General features: G+C 39.7%; 1 protein-coding gene across 1 annotated transcript in view; it reads left to right on the top strand.

Moving 5' to 3' along the window:
• Positions 1–18,322, top strand: part of LOC133559324 (regulating synaptic membrane exocytosis protein 1-like) — a 280,539-nt gene that overhangs the window by 18,200 nt on the left and 244,017 nt on the right. The gene's annotated exons all lie outside the window — the stretch shown is intronic.

Consider the following 18,322-nt stretch of genomic DNA (forward strand, 5'->3'; position numbering starts at 1 on the left):
ACAATCAACATTTGGCTGTTTAGATGTACAGAACTATTTCATTCAAATGTGTTTGCATGATTATCATTTTGTGACATAATGTATGTAGTTTTAGGTTCAAATACATAATATTACCATCATATTTAGTTAAAGGAGTCAAACAATGGTCACTCCAAACATTGGAAAAGTCTGATAGAATAGTCTTTTTTTTTTTTTTTTTTTAAATTAAAATTTTTACCACTATCGTTAACCGTAAAATCCGGTCAACATGCCACTACTTTTTTCCTATGCTTTGCACACTGCAGCTTTTAAAAAGGTGTGTCAAATTTATGTATTTTTCTTCGCTGACAGCCATAATTCAAGTAGTTTTCAAAATATAAGCAAAGACACTGAAAAGGCGTGTTATTGTTTGTACTGTGGTGTCATCTTTTGGACGAGTTTGTTCACTGCAGCTGTTACAGTGCCCTTCTGTTTAGAACTTTGAACCGGAAGTACAAGTGTTGTTCCACCTGCTAGCAGTTTGTGCATTTCTACTCATATGGATGCTTCATTTATCACTCCAAGCAACGTTTCTAAGTTTTACAATACAACTTAAATACTTTATACTTACCAAACCGTGTCATGTGTGATGTCTGCAGGAGTGTTTTCATGCACATTTGTACATGCTATCTTAATGTAATTAAGCAAGCATCGTTAGCATTAGCTAATATGCTCACATGTTGACGAGTGTCTACATGAGTGTCTATTGTTTGAGTTTCACAAATTCCTAAGTAAATTCACCAATCCATCACTGCGTAAAGTTATTGAGTCTGTTTAGCTGATTAAGGAGCTAGCTTCCTCAGCTCGTTGGTCTGTTTTGTTTGATCAGGTCTTTTGCTGCTGTGTTACAGGCACCGTTTGGAAATAATTAAGGTCAGGTAGAATTACAATATATTTCTGTGTAAATAACTAATTTCGCAATGTATATATCTCCGGCTTATAGTCTAGGCTAACATATAGGAAAAAGTTGATTTTCTAAAATTTAGTGGCTGCGCTCTGTAGTTTGGAAAATATGGTAATCGTGATCAATCATAGTACATCTCCTGATATTTTGTCACAAAGGCAGTTATATTATTAGAATGTTAAACACAAACATTTTTTTCATGTATTCGTGTTTCCTTTTCATGATTTTATCTAAAGTCTAATAAAGTTGTATTACGAAGTGAAATTTACCAACGAGCCCACAAGTCAGAGTCTTCTCACTCATCTTTGAACTGGTGTATGCATTGACCTGATCTCTGATTGTATAGCAACTCTTACCCTTTCAGGTAATCATCCGTAGTTAGGGTAAAGGAGTATGTGCAGTCAAAATAAATTGCATGATTTATACATTAAAATAGTTTTTTTTGGTGATTAAGCTTTTTAAAAAGGCTGGCAACGAGCATCTTCTAAAGGTCTATATCAGTCCCTCTGGGATTTGTCTGACTTAAAAAACAAAAAACTTGGTCAAATGTTGAAGCATATTTTTTTCTAAAACATTGCATGTCATACAGCGTGTGAATTTACACATTTGTCATAATGTTTTAAGTGTTCTTTCTAACTGTGACATTGTAATATCTAGTCACATTAAGTAAGGGATCTGTTTTTAAGACCCTTTAGATTTTATTTAACAAACATTAATGTTGGCAGTTGTACCTTCATTTTTAACACAAGGGTGTATTTCCATCTAAGTGAGTCAGTTGGAAAGGCAGGCATTCTGTTCTCGGCTTCAGTCAGATGGAAGCAAAAGAAGAAAACAGTACCTGTGATCCGTTTTATCATTACACTGTCATTTACTATATCACACAGACTTACATTTCCCATTTGATGCCACTTTTACACATATGACTGGGGCAACATGTTATACAGCTGTAATTCTTTTTTGGGAAATGAGGGACGATGAAGATAATCATGATGTCGACATATCTATCAAACGAAAAAGTCAGGACAATGGGGGTCGTAGGGTTTTTGCAGGGAGACATTTGATCTGAAAGAGCAGTTTTTCTCAATTAGTTGAGCGGTCGACCCAGAGGGCTAGGGGGAGTGGTGGTGCAATGTCAGGTGGGCGTTTGTGACCTCAGAGAACATGCTTTTTTACAAAAGAATATGACGAAGCATATGTAGTACAAACCCTGCTTCCATATGAGTTGGGAAATTGCGTTAGATGTAAATATAAACGGAATACAATGATTTGCAAATCCTTTTCAACACATATTGAATTGAATGCACCACAAAGACAATATATTTGATGTTCAAACTCATAAACTACATTTTTTTTTTGCAAATAATAATTAACTTAGAATTTCATGGCTGCAACACATGCCAAAGTAGTTGGGAAAGGGCATGTTCACCACTGTGTTACATAACCTTTTCTTTTAACAACACTCAATAAACGTTTGGGAACTCCATCCATTTTCCATCCATTTTCTACCGCTTATTCCCTTTCGGGGTCGCGGGGGGCGCTGGCGCCTATCTCAGCTACAATCGGGCGGAAGGCAGGGTACACCCTGGACAAGTCGCCACCTCATCGCAGGGCCAACACAGATAGACAGACAACATTCACACTCACATTCACACACTAGGGCCAATTTAGTGTTGCCAATCAACCTATCCCCAGGTGCATGTCTTTGGAAGTGGGAGGAAGCCGGAGTACCCGGAGGGAACCCACGCATTCACAGGGAGAACATGCAAACTCCACACAGAAAGATCCCGAGCCTGGATTTGAACCCAGGACTGCAGGAACTTCGTATTGTGAGGCAGACGCACTAACCCCTCTGCCACCGTGAAGCCCACGTTTGGGATTAGTTTCCTCACGTTTGGGAACTGAGGAAACTAATTGTTGAAGCTTTGAAAGTGGAATTCTTTCCCATTCTTGTTTTATGTAGAGCTTCAGTCGTTCAACAGTCCGGGGTCTCTGCTGTCGTATTTTACGCTTCATAATGCGCCACACATTTTCGATGGGAGACATGTCTGGACTGCAGGCTGGCCAGGAAAGTACCCGCACTCTTCTTTTACGAAGCCACGCTGTTGCAACATGTGTTGAATGTGGCTTGGCATTGTCTTGTCCATGTACAAGACGGCGCTTAGATGCCAGCATATGTTGTTCCAAAACCTGTATGTACCTTTCAGCATTAATGGTACTTTCACTGATGTGTAAGTTACCCATGCCTTTGGCACTAATGCATCCCCATACCATCACAGATGCTGTCTTTTGAACTTTGCGTCGCTAACTGTCTGGATGGTACGCTTCCCCTTTGGTCCGGATGACACGATGTTGAATATTTCCCAACATTTTTTTAAATGTGGACTCGTCAGATCACAGAACACTTTTCCACTCTGCATCTGTCCATCTTAGATTATCTCAGGCCCAGAGAAGCCGGCGGCGTTTCTGGTTGTTGTTGATAAATGGCTTTCGCTTTGCATAGTAGGGCTTTAACTGGCACTTACAGATGTAGCGTCAAACTGTATTTAGTGACAGTGGTTTTCTGAAGTGTTCCTGAGCCCATGTGGTGATATCCTTTAGAGATTGATGTCAGTTTTTGATACAGTGCAGTCTGAGGGATCGAAGGTCACGGTCATTCAGTGTTGGTTTCCGGTCATGCCGCTTACGTGAGTGATTTTTACACATTCTCTGAACCTTTTAAAGATATTATGTACCGTAGATGTTGAAATCCCTAAATTTCTTGCAATTGCACTTTAAGAAACGTTATTCCTAAACTGTTTGACTATTTGCTCACGCAGTTGTGGACAAAGGGGTGTACCTTGCCCCATCCTCTCTTTTGAAAGACTGAGCATTTTTTAGGAAGCTGTTTTTATACCCAATCCTGGCACCCATCTGTCCCAATTAGCCTGCACACCTGTGGGATGTTCCAAATAAGTGTTTGATGAGCATTCCTCAACTTTATCAGTATTTATGGCCACCTTTTCCAACTTTTTTGTCACGTGTTGCTGGCATCAAATTCTAAAGTTAATGATTATTTGCAAAAAAAAAATGTTTATCAGTTTGAACATCAAATATGTTTCATCTAACACAATTCCCCAACTCATATGGAAACGGGGTTTGTACTTGGCTTCACTGTGACTACAGTGGGAGACAAGGAAATATCTGTATGTTGTTTTCTTTGTTGTTAATATAGGACATATTATTTTCTTTTTCTTAGTGGGGCGTAACAGAAAATAATTAAGAAGCCCTGGGTTAAACACTGGGTTAAACACTGGTTTAGACAGTTAACGCATGCGGTATATCGTTAGGATATTGTCAATACCAATACCGATACTACGTACATTGGTGTAAATAAAGACCTGAAAAGATGATAAAAGATACAGTCCTAGCAGGTACAAGACATCAGAACAACTTGCTGAATTAGGTCTTAACGTTGAATGACTCAAACCTATCGTTGGAACAACATGCTTTTTGACAACGTTTATTCAATGTTGGGTTCTGACGTTGATTTGACTATTGAATTTTGGTCATTTCCCAATCAATAACGTGGATCCAACGTTAGATACCAAAGTTGTCTCAATTTACAAATACAGCTATTTTGCAACGTTGTTTCAAAATCAGTTTTAAAGGACATGTATGCATAATCAAAGTTGTATCAATGTCTTGTGCCTGCTGGGGTAGTGGGAGGATTAATTTCACTTAATTCCTGGGAGGATCTCTGCACCCTCCCCCCGTACTTCACGTATAACGTATCAGGAAGACCACGACGAATGAGGGGAAGTGTAAATATTTTTATTGCTGCTTAGCTACAAATCTGAATGGCAAAATGATGATGATTGGCCCTGCGATGCTGTGGCGACTTGTTCAGGGTGTACACCGCTTTCAGCCCGAATGCAGCTGAGATAGGCTCCAGCACCCTCCGCCATCCCAAAAGGGACAAGCGGTAGAAAATGGATGGATGGACAAAGTTGCAAAACTGCATGAAATTCGTATTGGGATTGCGTTGATTGCCGTGATTGGACCATCGTGAACTGAATTATCTGCTACATGATCTATTAGTGTTTCTCACAGGACTGCAATAGATTTGTGGTAGTGGTTGGTTGGGGTGTGGTAACAATTTAATTTGCATAATTAGTCATGCTGCATTTGCAAATAGTGAGAAAAAAAAAGTTTGTAATTAGGGGCTGCGTAATATGGCTGAAAACTCTACCACGATATAAGCTTTTTCATATTGGTTAACGATAATTATTGATATTTTGTTACGACCTATAGAAATTATGGACAAGGAGAAACATTTATTAAATGTTGAAATTTTTATTTCAAATGTAACTTTCCTCCGATTATAATCCCCCTCACTTATCAAGGCAGAAAGGAAAGGGCCTTGCATGGCAGCTCCTGCCAGCAGTGTGTGAATGGGTGAATTTGGAAAAAGTGTCAACCTTGAAGTAGGACTGGGCGATATATCGATACACGCGATATATAGCGGGTTTGTCTCTGTGCGATATAGAAAATGACTATATCCTAATATTCGTGTATATGTTCTCACACAGTTGATTTTAGCTGTGGGCATTACACTACAGCAGAGGTCTCAAACATGCGGCCCGCGAGACGTTATTTTGCGGCCCGCACTTTGATATGTCAATTTAATGTTGGTGCGGCCCGCGAGTTTAATACGAACAGCGCTTTACAGCGTCATACTTGCCAATGTTCCCAATTTTACCGGAAGTCCTCTGAATTTCTGGGCATTCATTCCCTCGATATCCCTGCCGATTTTTACCCAATCAAAATTTTACAGGGAGTGCCATAATGTCACTGCATTTAGCGCCCTCTACATCCTGTAGACAGCGTGAAGGCCAAGTTATATGTTGCATCTGACTGTGTAGTATGCACGTATGCTGTTGCAAGACATATTTGATCAACAGCTACACAGGTCACACTGAGAGTGGCCGTAAAAAACACTTTAACACTGTTACAAATATGTGCCAGACTGTGAACCCACACCAAACAAGAATGACAAACACATTTCAGGAGAACATCCGCACTGTTATACAACATAAACACAACAGAACAAATACCCAGAATCCCATGCAGCCCTAACCCTTCCGGGCTACAATATACACACCCCCGCTACCACAGACCCCCCACGCCCTCACCCTCCCTACTTGCGTCGGTTAAGGTGGTGTATAATGTAGCCCGGGAGAGTTAGGGCTGCAAGGTGTTCTGGGTATTTGTTCTCTTGTGTTTAAGTTGTGTTAGGGTTCGGATGTTCTCCCAAAATGTTTTTGTCATTCTTGTTTGGTGTGGGTTCACGGTGTGGCACATATTTGTAACAGTATTAAAGTTGTTTATACGACCACCCTCAGTGTGACCTGTATGGCTGTTGAACAAGCACGTCTTGCAGCCACTAACGTGGTTCTGCACAAGTCTCACACAACATGATGCAGATCTGTCACTTTGGTTCTGTGTTGCAAAAGCGTGTGCGATGACAAGTTGTAGAGCAGTAGTCCTCTTATTGAGGTTACGCGAACCCCTTGGGGTACTTGAAGGTATGCCAATGGACAAATGAGATTCATTAAAAATATTCTTAAAAAAAGCAGCCTTTCATAAATACTTAATAAATATATTTATTGGTTAACACTTCAACAAAATATGAATGTAAGCTCATATGTGAAAATAAATGCAACAATGCAATATTCAGTGTTGACAGCTACATTTTTTGTGGACATGTTCCATAAATATTGATATTAAAGATTTCTTTTTTTGTAAAGAAATGTTTAGAATTAAGTTCATGAATCCATATGGATCTCTATTACAATCCCCAAAAAGGGCACTTTAAGTTGCTATGTGTAGAAAGTTTTATGTGTAGAAATCTTTATTTATAATTGAATTACTCGATTATTTTTTATATCTTTCTTTCCAAATAGTTCAAGAAAAAACACTACAAATGAGCAATATTTTGTACTGTAATACAATTTAATAAATCAGATACTGATGACATAGTGCTGTATTTTACTTCTTTATCCTATTTTTTTCAACCAAAAATGCTTTGCTCTGATTAGGGGGTACTTGAATTAAAAAAATGTTCACAGGGGGTACATCACTGAAAAAGGTTGAGAACCACTGTTGTAGAGGACGTTAAAGGCAGTGCAGTCACGGCAGCCCTTAATAATGTCGGCCGGGTGAAAATTGGGACAAAATCGGGAAAATGGTTGCACCGCTAGATTGTCAGGAGGTGCACTGATATTCAGGAGTCTCCTGGAAAAATCGTGAGGGTTGGCAAGTATGTTGCTAGGGCGGGAAAGCCATTCATAGAAGGTGAATTCATTAAAAAGTGCATGTTAGATTTTTTAAGAAATCTTTTCTTGCGGCCCAGCCTCACCCATTTTCTGCATCCAGTGGCCCCCAGGTAAATTGAGTTTGAGACCCCTGCACTACAGACTCTTCCCGCTCCTTCTTGTCTCTCCTTCTCACAGACAGCAAGCGCACAAACTTACATACGTCACATACTGTCACGTCATACGTCACATACGTATACGCTCTCACGGAGCAGAGAAGTAGCAGCGAGGCTAATGTTAGCTCTGATGCAAGCGGAGTGTTGCTAGTGGTAATAGGAGAGAAAGAAGGTGCTAATGAAGGAAAAATTAATTCCCAAGAAAAACAGCACGAGGTCCATTGTCTGGCGGTGGTTTGGCTTCAAGCGGGAAGATGTCGAATACACAACTTTAATTTGTCAAGTGTGGGGCACAAACGTTGCTACCAAAAGTAGCATTACTGCTAATATGTAGCATCGTTTCAAAAGTCATCTGCTAATAACTGTTTAATAAATACAGTTTTGGTCAATTGACTTAGTTGTGATTTCCTTCTCTGCATGAAAGTTTAAAAGTCATATATTAATGCAGTTTGAAGAACAATGTTCTAATGTAGATACATAGAATCACCATACTGCTGTGATTATATGTATCAAGTGTTTATTCAAGGCTAAGGAAAAACACCGAGATATATATCGTATATTGCGATATGGCCTAAAAATAAATAAGTGATAAATGGGTTGTACTTGTATAGCGCTTTTCTACCTTCAAGGTACTCAAAGCGCTTTGACACTACTTCCACATTTACCCATTCACACACACATTCACACACTGATGGAGGGAACTGCCATGCAAGGCGCTAATCAGCACCCATCAGGAGCAAGGGTGAAGTGTCTTGTTTAGGACACAACGGACGTGACGAGGTTGGTACTAGGTGGGGATTGAACCAGGGACCCTCGGGTTCCGCACGGCCCCTCTCCCACTGCGCCACGCCGTATAAATATTTATTAAAAAAAGGCCATATCGCCCAGCCCTACTGTGAAGGTAAAAAAGCACAATACAGGTATAACCCATTTACCATTTATTTTGGCATTGCACACAGTTTGAACAGCAACACTGTTTGAATATAGGAAAACAAAAGACTGTAGTTTAATCAAGTGATTATTTGGTGTACCACAAAATGGAGCCCGCGTACCACTGGTGGTAGACGTACCACCGTTTGAGAATAACTGCATTAATTGCTCTTCCCTGCATTTTTTCTTCTACAAACGTTAACTGACAGAGTCTAACAGCTTAACACTTTTCATGTAAAGTTATATTTTAGCTAAATCTTACACAATAAAAATACTGTACTGTATGAGTACTCTAAGAGTCTGTTTCTGAACTTCAAGATACAATGTGAACTTACCATTGCAGTAAAAACTTAAACATTTGTTTTGGATAGTCAATAAATCAAATCGTCAAACTAACTTTGCTGACAATCGATAAATTGCCATGTCCGTGTCTGCTTGTATTCCAATGTTTTCAGTTTCAAACATGATGTTAGAGGATTCCCTGTGCATCGTTCTGAAGCATGTGAGCGGGTTTATTCAATAGCAGACTTAAATGAACGAAGTGAACCCTCTTGGCAGCCACCCACTTTGTCTTAGTGGGCGGACACTGGACTGCTTGTTTATACACAGTATGCACAGACAGAACCTCGCTAGTCACGACTCGCTCGTGAGAAGCACTGCAAGGTAACACAAATTCGGACGAAAAAGATTATCGCAAAGCCAAATGTGTGAGGATATTTCAACATTAAACAAGTGAGCGAGATGAGCCTATTCTTATTTTTTCTTTATTTGTTGGAAAGTGACAGCAAAAAACTACAAGAAACCAAACCGACCCAGATTTTTCAACTGGGGAAAAAAACTTGAATGTTCAATCTTTATTGAAGTGCAATTTTTGCTAACAGAGATAGAGAGTCAATATTATTGTTAATGTTTATCTACATATTTCAGATAGTTAAAAGTTATTGATCTACAATAAACAATGGTAAAAAATACTAACTAAGAAATGGAAGTTTATTGCGTTTGAAAAGAATACTTGTATTGTTATGATGACAATGCTGATTATTATTATTATTGTTTTTAATATTCTTGTTATTATTATAACATTAGTGCCTAATTTGATCTCAAAATAATGCTGAAAATAATATCGTTCATCGGAAATCATTTGTGGCACATGTATCATCCTGCAAAAATGAATTAGCCGCATAGGCTTAGCTTTGAGTGGTAAAAAAATCACAGATTATTGTTAGCAGCAATTTCAACATTCAATTATTTTAAATGTGATAAAACAGATAGCAATGCACATCCTCACAAATAAAGTACATGTTTCAGAGGTCACCCTAACATTAATTATCACTATCAAAGTTACTGTATCAACAGTAGTCCTTCCAAAACATGGACACTCGCTTTTGGAAATATTCTTATAACAAAAAGACTTAAAATAATTGTTTACTATGCTTAACATGTTTCTAGTTGTTAATTATCACAATTTTATGACTTATAAATGGCTTTTAAATTGGAATGTAAAAACAGTCAAATCCTACCAAATGTCTTCAATCAGTCACCTTGTCATAGTATCATGTATAAACTTTGTGATACTGCATGTATTGATTTTCTGTTTTTGACTAAGTCCAGACATAGTCTATTTCACTGTATATTGGTTATATAAGTATTCATGTCTCAAAGGTCCCCCTGTAAACATGACTTTAAAGATTTAAATGTGTTAAAACCTTTTGTGAGAAACAGGTATGCAGACCGTTTCAAATGATATACCGGTAAGAATCATATTTACAAAACGCAAATTTGGCACCATTTCAATTTTAACAAACCACAACTGCCGCTTAGAACTGTCATGGACACATTTACAATGATTTCTAATGTTTAAGTCCTCTCTCTGTTCCCATCCTCTGACTCAACTGTGTACATTTGTCTATCATCCAATTTGTACGTACTGTAGAATGGTGTAAAGCAAATGCTTATGTAGCAACTGCAAAGATGTTTACACTTTAAATTACTAAATGTGGAAAGTAAATGTCCCCTGGTAGAAGAATACCATGGCAATGGCCCAGCACCCCACTAGTAAACTCTGTGAGCCCTGAGATTGGCAAGCAGTCATTTCCTGGGTTCCTCTCGGGATTGACTGTTATCCTGGCCTTCCCATGTGCCTCTTCCTGAGCAGAGACTAGGAAGATGTTTAACTCAAACTCTATTTCACGTCTATATGTCTTGGAGATACCTGTCTTTAGTTAAACCTATCATGACCTCCTGATCTTGCCAGTCTATTGATGAGCAAGCCCATCAGTGTTCTTTTGGGGAAGGCTGACACTAAGGGTGGAGTTTGGAGATGATGAAAGTGAGATGCAACTGCGAGTTGTCTGGTAAAAAGTGGTACCTCAACTTACGATCTTAATTGGTTCTATGACTGAGCTCGTAACCAAACACTCCATGTCACCCATTAGAATGAACTGAAATCTATTTAAAGGGACCCATATTATCCAAAACCGACTTTGCTTATCTATTGGTACCTGCTGTTGTGTATTTGGGATCTGCATAAGTCCCAAAAATGTGTTCAGATTTTTATAAAAAAAATGATTCCCTTCCTTCCTACTTCCGCCAAACGATCATCTTGTTGTGGGCAGACTGGGTCATTAATAGACACACCACCCGCCGCTGTCATTCTAATACAAAGTTGCGCAAAGTTAAAACTTATATCTTTCAGTAGAATTGCTATGGAAGTGCTAAAAACTACAAGAAAGTGGGTGGGGAGAAGAGTTGATCTGCCCAAAAAACGGCACATTCTGAATAGATGGCCAGAAAGCTGCTTGAAAGCAGTCTGTTAAAGGGGAACATTATCACAATTTCAAAAGGGTTAAAACCAATACATATCAGTTCCCAGTGGCCTTTTTTATTTTTTGAAATGTTTTTCTAAATTTTACTCGTCCTGGAATATCCCTAAAAAAGCTTTAAACTGCCTTTTTTTCGCTCTCTCGAAGCCACTGTTCATTTTCCTGTGACGTCATACAGTGCTGCCAATACAAAAAAACAATGGCGGATGCCACAGCAAGATATAGCGACATTATCTCGGATTCAGGCTCGGATTTCAGTGGCTTAAGCAATTCAACATATTACGCATGTATTGAAACGGCTGGTTGGAGTATGGAGGCAGATAGCGAAAACGAAATTGAAGAAGAAACTGAAGCTATTGAGCGGATAGCTATTGACGCTATCCTGCCATGTCTGCATTAGCATCGCCGGTAAAATGTGCAGACCAACGTTCGGAAGTTTCGCGTCTTGTGACACTGGATCAACTTAAATCCGTCGATTGGCAAGTGTTTGTTTGGCATTAAATGTGGGTGGAAGGAAACGCTGGATGTAAATATAGTTTCAAATGTACATACAGCTAGCCCAAATAGCATGATAGCATCGATTAGCTGGCAATCATGCCGCGACCAAATATGTCTGATTAGCACATAAGTCAACAACATCAACAAAACTCACCTTAGTGATTTCGTTGACTTTATCGTTGGAAATGCATCTGCAGGTTATCCATGTTATGCCATGTCTGCCTTAGCACCGCCGCTAAAATGTGCAGACACTCCGGCACATTCGATGCTGGTCTGGCAGCAGATTTCTTTGACTTTATCGTTGGAAATGCATCTGCTTTGAGTGTCGCCGGATATCCACACAATCTTGCTATCTCTGTAGTAGCATAGCTTTCGTCGGTAAAGTGTGCGGAACAAACGACTGACCATTTCGTCGGCTTTCCCCACACCCTCGTATTTTGAACAAATTTCGTCCAATTTCTTGCCACTTTCGCATCTTTGGGCAACTTGAATCCCTCCCTGTTGGTGTTGTTAAACCCTCCGACAACACACCGACGAGGCATGATGTCTCCAAGGTTCCAGAAAATAGTCAAAATAACGGAAAATAACAGAGCTGAGAGCCGGTGTTTTTAATGTGTTTGAGAAAATAAAAATGGCGGCTTTATTACCTAGTTGACGTCACGTTCTGACGTCATCGGGCCGAGAGAGATAAACAGAAAGGCGTTTAATTCGCCAAAATTCACCCATTTAGAGTTCGGAAATCGGTTAAAAAATTAAATGGTCTTTTTTCTGCAACATCAAGGTATATATTGACGCTTACATAGGTCTGGTGATAATGTTCCCCTTTAAACATAAATATGCAATATTTTGACAAAAGAACCACCATTGCATGCTATGTAGACCAGAGAGAAGAGTTTTAAGTACAGAAAAAAAAATTATAATGTGACTCCTTTAATCAGTGCTAAGCTCCTCCAAAACACCATAATGTTAACATGTAGTATGATTTTAAAAGAAAAAAAATGTTTTAGATAAAAAATATTTTTATGAAAACAATACAGTGGTACGTTAACTTTCGACTATCTCAAACTACACAGTATTTTGAATTACAAGCTGTCTCTCAGCGTTTTGTTACGCTTTAAGTTACGAGCCCATCCCTCCAAGGATTAAAGTCAACAAACTGAACGATCAAGCATTACTTTTGGTACACAGACATACATATCATATGTTGCCAACACTGACATCTTCGATCAGTCACTAAAATACGTCCGCGTAGCACATTAACAAGAATTTCCTAGTTGTTATTGTTATACTGAACAATATTATTTCATTTAACTATATTGTGTATGTTTGTAGTACATGCTATTACATGGTTTTTGAACAATATTTTTTGTCTATGAGTTGTTTTTTCTTTTCAGAAGTCATGTTACATGTTACAGGGCAGCACGGTGGAAGAAGGTCCTGAGCAGTCCTGAGTTTAATCCCGGGCTCGGGATCTTTCTGTGTGAAGTTAGCATGTCCTCCCCATGACTGCGTGGGTTCCCTCCGGGTACTCCGGCTTCCTCCCACTTCCAAAGACATGCACCTGGGGATAGGTTGATTGGCAACACTAAATTGGCCCTAGTGTGTGAATGTGAGTGTGAATGTTGTCTGTCTATCTGTGTTGGCCCGGCGATGAGGTGACGACTTGTCCAGGGTGTACGCCGCCTTCCGCCCGATTGTAGCTGAGATAGGCTCCAGCGGCCCCCATGACCTCGAAGGGAATAAGCGTTAGAAAATGGATGGATGGATGGATGTTACATGTTACAGTTGTGGTGTTTTGGGAGGGCCAAGCATGGATTAAATTGATTTCCATTATTTCAATGAGGGGGGTTACTTTCAGTGTTTTGAGAACAAGCTCAGTCGTGGAATGCAATGTGCTCGTAAGCTGAGGTATTACTGTACAAACAACTGCAGAATTTCATAAATGATGTGCACAGGAGAAGCATTTATCTGGAGAGCGACCGCAGTCTATGGTGAAGTTGGTTTCATGTTGGTCGTCGGATATTTACCTCCGTAGCTAGAGTGGCAGTTCAGCCTCATGGTGCGGGGAGCTTGCACAAAAAATGCTGCTCTGAACACTGTAGTTTATACTTATGAGAGCTTAATACAGTATCTCCTCTCGCCTTTTCAAAACTTTCATCGATAAATGTCCGCCGTTTAGAAATTATTTTAGTGGCTTTGCCGGCACAAAACCTGGCTCCTCCTGCTTCAGTATGGTCCCGATTTGACTTGCATTGCTACGCTCAAACGCCATTGCGACGTCAGCCACACGTGGGGTTCTACGATATCCATCCATGCATCCATCCATTTTCTACCGCTTATTCCCTTTTGGGTCGCGGGGGGCGCTGGCGCCTATCTCAGCTACAATCGGGCGGAAGGCGGGGTTACACCCTGGACAAGTCGCTACCTCATCGCAGGGCCAACACAGATAGACAGACAACATTCACACTCACATTCACACACTAGGGCCAATTTAGTGTTGCCAATCAACCTATCCCCAATACAAATAAAATACTGTGCTACTAATTAATTTAAAACAGTACTATACTACCTTTGAAAAATACTGGTCCTTTTTTTTTTAGTACGGACATTCGTCATGTCGTGTCATTGCTGATAATATAAGCACAGGTGCAGGAAATGCACACGCACGGAGTACATACAAGCAGACAGCATGAAGACGGAAAAGGCAGAATGGATGCATTGTGGCTTAAAAATAAACTGATAAAGTTGAAGCTATAAACACTGAAGCGCCGCCTGCAAGAGATACTTCAAACCTTGGCTAGCTAGGTAGTGGCTAATGTCTTTGCAGTGTTTTAGCTACTTCTAAATCACAAATCCTCGCCTCCTTAGCAACAAATAAACTGAGTTTCTTACAAGTATTATCCTGCAGGAGGAGGAATAACTAAACATTCTTCACGACCCATCGAAGGAGGATACAGTAGCTAACTGCTAACAGCAAGTTAGCTCTCCTGAATGTAAACAAATGCCATGGGACATAAATAGATAAAATAATGAATGGGTTGTACTTGTAAGGCGCTTTTCTACCTTCAAGGTACTCAAAGCGCTTTGACACTACTTCCACATTTACCCATTCACACACACATTCACACACTGATGGGGGGAGCTGCCATGCAAGGCGCTAACCAGCACCCTTCAGGAGCAAGGATGAAGTGTTTTACTCAGGACACAACGATCGTGACGAGGTTAGTACTAGGTGGGGATTGAATCAGGGACCCTCGGGTTGCGCACAGCCACTCTTCCACTGCGTCACGCCGTCCCCACATCAACTGTAACAACACAAAGTACAAGAGCTGTATGTAGTTGATGTACTACAATGATTAGATCTACATTTTTTATCATCACAAAATCTTTTGCCATTTTTTATTCAATATCAATCCAGGAAATACGTCCCTGGACACTTTAATAATGAACAATCTATGACCTTGTAATTGGATTGTGGATTGATACTACAATTTGTAATATCACCCAAAACTTATGTTAAGTTTCCAAACAAAAGAATAAATGTTTATTACATAGTAATAAGAAGGGGTTTCATTTGGCCTCATTCGTTGTGGTTTATCTGACACATGAAACGTGACAAACTGTGAGTGTGCATTGTCCACGTGAGCCCTCCAGACGACAGCAAAGTGTTCAATATCTTAAAATGTGTTTTGTGGCAATTACAGCTTTGACCACAAGCGTCAGTTGGTATGTAGAGTGGTGCTTTCCATCATTTTAAGCAGACTGCATTGCAAAATGATTTACCCCACCGTTTTCTCTCACGCGAGATCCACCCAGGAATGGCGGCATATGCATTTCTATCCCTATTGTTTATTGAACAGCAGCGTAGATAGAACATGTTAAAACAGAAAGTAAGCAGGTTTAAAGGGGAACTGCACTTATTTTTTTAATTTTGCCCATCCTTTAAAATCATTAGGAGAGACAAGATCATACATGTCTTTTTTTATTGCGATTTTAAAGATAATAAAATCGCTTGAAAGATGTGGCTAATGGCAGTCACCGTTGTAGCCTTCAAAGCCCTCTAAAACAACTTCAAAACCGTCCAGCAAGGTTTTATATCCATCCATCCATCATATGTAATATGTTCAATATTTTCCGTATTTTGATAATTTCAATCATTTCTTTAACGCATTGAGCTATTTTCCCATAGCAGCACACTTCTGACTTCTGGCAACACTGTGTGTTCCTACTTCTGGAATCAAACAGGAGCGTGTATTTAAATCATGGCATACTTGGTAAAAAACAACAAATACAACCATTTTTGGACAAATGAGGATTCACAACCTTGTACTTTTGAAGCTTTTGGACAAATGAGGATTTACAACCTTGCACTTTTGAAGCTAACTGTCATAACTTGGACTATGGTGCAGCTTTCTGCGTGGATAGTTTTCCCGAGATGCAAATGAACTGGACCTGACATGGCGTGAAGGTGAATACATGATTTAATTCTAAAAAGTGAAAAAAAAAGGCGCGCACAAGGCGGAGACAAAAACTTCGCTAAGGAAACAAAAAAACACTTTGACGTAAACTAAGGACATAAAACAGAAAACACTAACTTTGGCATAAATAAACAAAAACTTACTTGCGATGACGTGAGGAGGGCAGCATGGACTATGAAATTGCAAGATAGAGTAAACATGGCATGACGCAAAGTGTGAAAAGATCATGAAACAATGACGCCAGAATGACCAACGGAAAAAAACAGGCTTAAATAATAATGACATGATTGATACAGTTGCGTGAGTCCAACATGTGAGACAGGTGAATCTAACGAATCGCCATGGTGACAAAACAAGGGAGTTAAAAAACAGGAAACAATGAAGTTTCAAACAAAACAGAACATAAAACATGATCACAAGACATGACACTAACCATACTGCTGCTTATAATAACTAGCACAAAGGAAGTGGGAGATGTTGGAGCAGACGAAAGCCGGGAGAGTAAGATGAAAGCAGTTTTGATGACATAAATGTAGAACTTGGAGACAAGCTATTTCAACATAAATGGATTGCTTACCCAAACTCAACACAAAACATCGCCGGCCAGCTGGACCAGACGAAAAACTGTCCATCAAGTGAGTCATTTTAATGATGCATGCCATGCGTGTTAGTACAACTACAATGCATACACTGTCTGGCTAGCTCATTTGTGTACAAACAAAACACGAAAAGTGGGCTAATACTTTACAGATACTGTAATATGATTGTTCGTGTTTTTCAGTCAGTACAGCTTGGCGTCATATCGCATTGTTATGCAGTACAAACTCAAACGTGTTTTGTTTTTCTTGTGCAATGACAAGACCTACCTACCTACCTACCTACCTTCCTACCTTTTAATGTTGACGTAGAAGCTAGCTTATCTTCTACGGATAATACAGTAGCATGGTGATGTATTACTACGCTAAAAAATTATTTCCTCAGTGCTCGCTTTTACAATAACAATGTCGCTACATCTTGGTTGTCTATGAGTGTTCTCATTCATCCAAGTAATTGTCTTTACAAGGAATTCAATCGATTGCAACTGGACTGTTTGGTTTGTCTTTGATTGTTTGCAAAAATTGCTTACAGTTCCATAAATAGCAAGAACAAAGTGGATGAGGAGGAAAAAAATACAAGGTGACAGATGCAAAAATATTGTCATTCCATATGTATCAGGTCTATCTGAGGAATTCAGAAGAATTTTTAACCAACACAACATCCCAGTACACTTCACACCATGCAACACCCTAAGACAGAGACTAGTGCACCCTAAAGACCAGACACCCCACATCTACAAAAACAATCTGGTGTATGCTAGCCAGTGTAACGATGAATGCACTAATTCATATATTGGGGAAATAAAACAACTACTAGCCCGACGCATGGCACAGCATAAAACCATCCTTGCCCAGGCTCTTCAGGCCAAGACTCAGCTGTCTACCTGCACCTCAGGGAAAAACAGCACTCCTTTGAGAAAATGTACAAATGCTGGGCAGGAAGGATGGACGGTATGAAAGAGGAGTGAAGGAAGTCATCTATGTAAAGGTTGAAAAACCATCCCTGAACAGAGACACTGGTCTCCCAAATGCAACACCGTCCTTTCAACCAGAATGCCATTTGTGCCATTTCTTTACAACTGAATGGAATGCTTACGCGGGGGATTCCAACTATTTTGGACTGGTAGTAGTAGATCCATAGTGATCGTTCTGCCACACAATACCTCAATACTAATGAGGGGAAATTACACTTCAACGACGGTCGTTGGCTTTGACAGTTAGGATTGCTCGTTTGCTCGATATGGAGAAACCATCTTGCCCAGGCACAACCTCCTGGTTTTGGAGTATAAATATTTAGGGTTTTGGCACCAGCTGCTGGACTAGATCTGACCAATCTAAGTCTATGAGCACGAACGGATGAAGCCTACTCGGATGAGCGGCAAAACATCTTCTAAGACAAACCAAACAGTCCAGTTGCAATCGATTCAAGTCAAGTTCAAAGTTAAAGTACCAATGATTGTCACACACACACACTAGATGTGGCGAAATGATTCTCTGCATTTGACCCATCACCCTACAGCTTGGTTATTATACGGGTTACAGACTGCAAATAGACTATCGTTGATGGTTTTTGAATGCATTTTTAAAGTGATTTAAAGGTAGAATTG

The sequence above is a fragment of the Nerophis ophidion genome, linkage group LG09, assembly GCF_033978795.1.
Source record: "Nerophis ophidion isolate RoL-2023_Sa linkage group LG09, RoL_Noph_v1.0, whole genome shotgun sequence".
In the NCBI taxonomy this organism is placed as follows: Eukaryota; Metazoa; Chordata; class Actinopteri; order Syngnathiformes; family Syngnathidae; genus Nerophis; species Nerophis ophidion.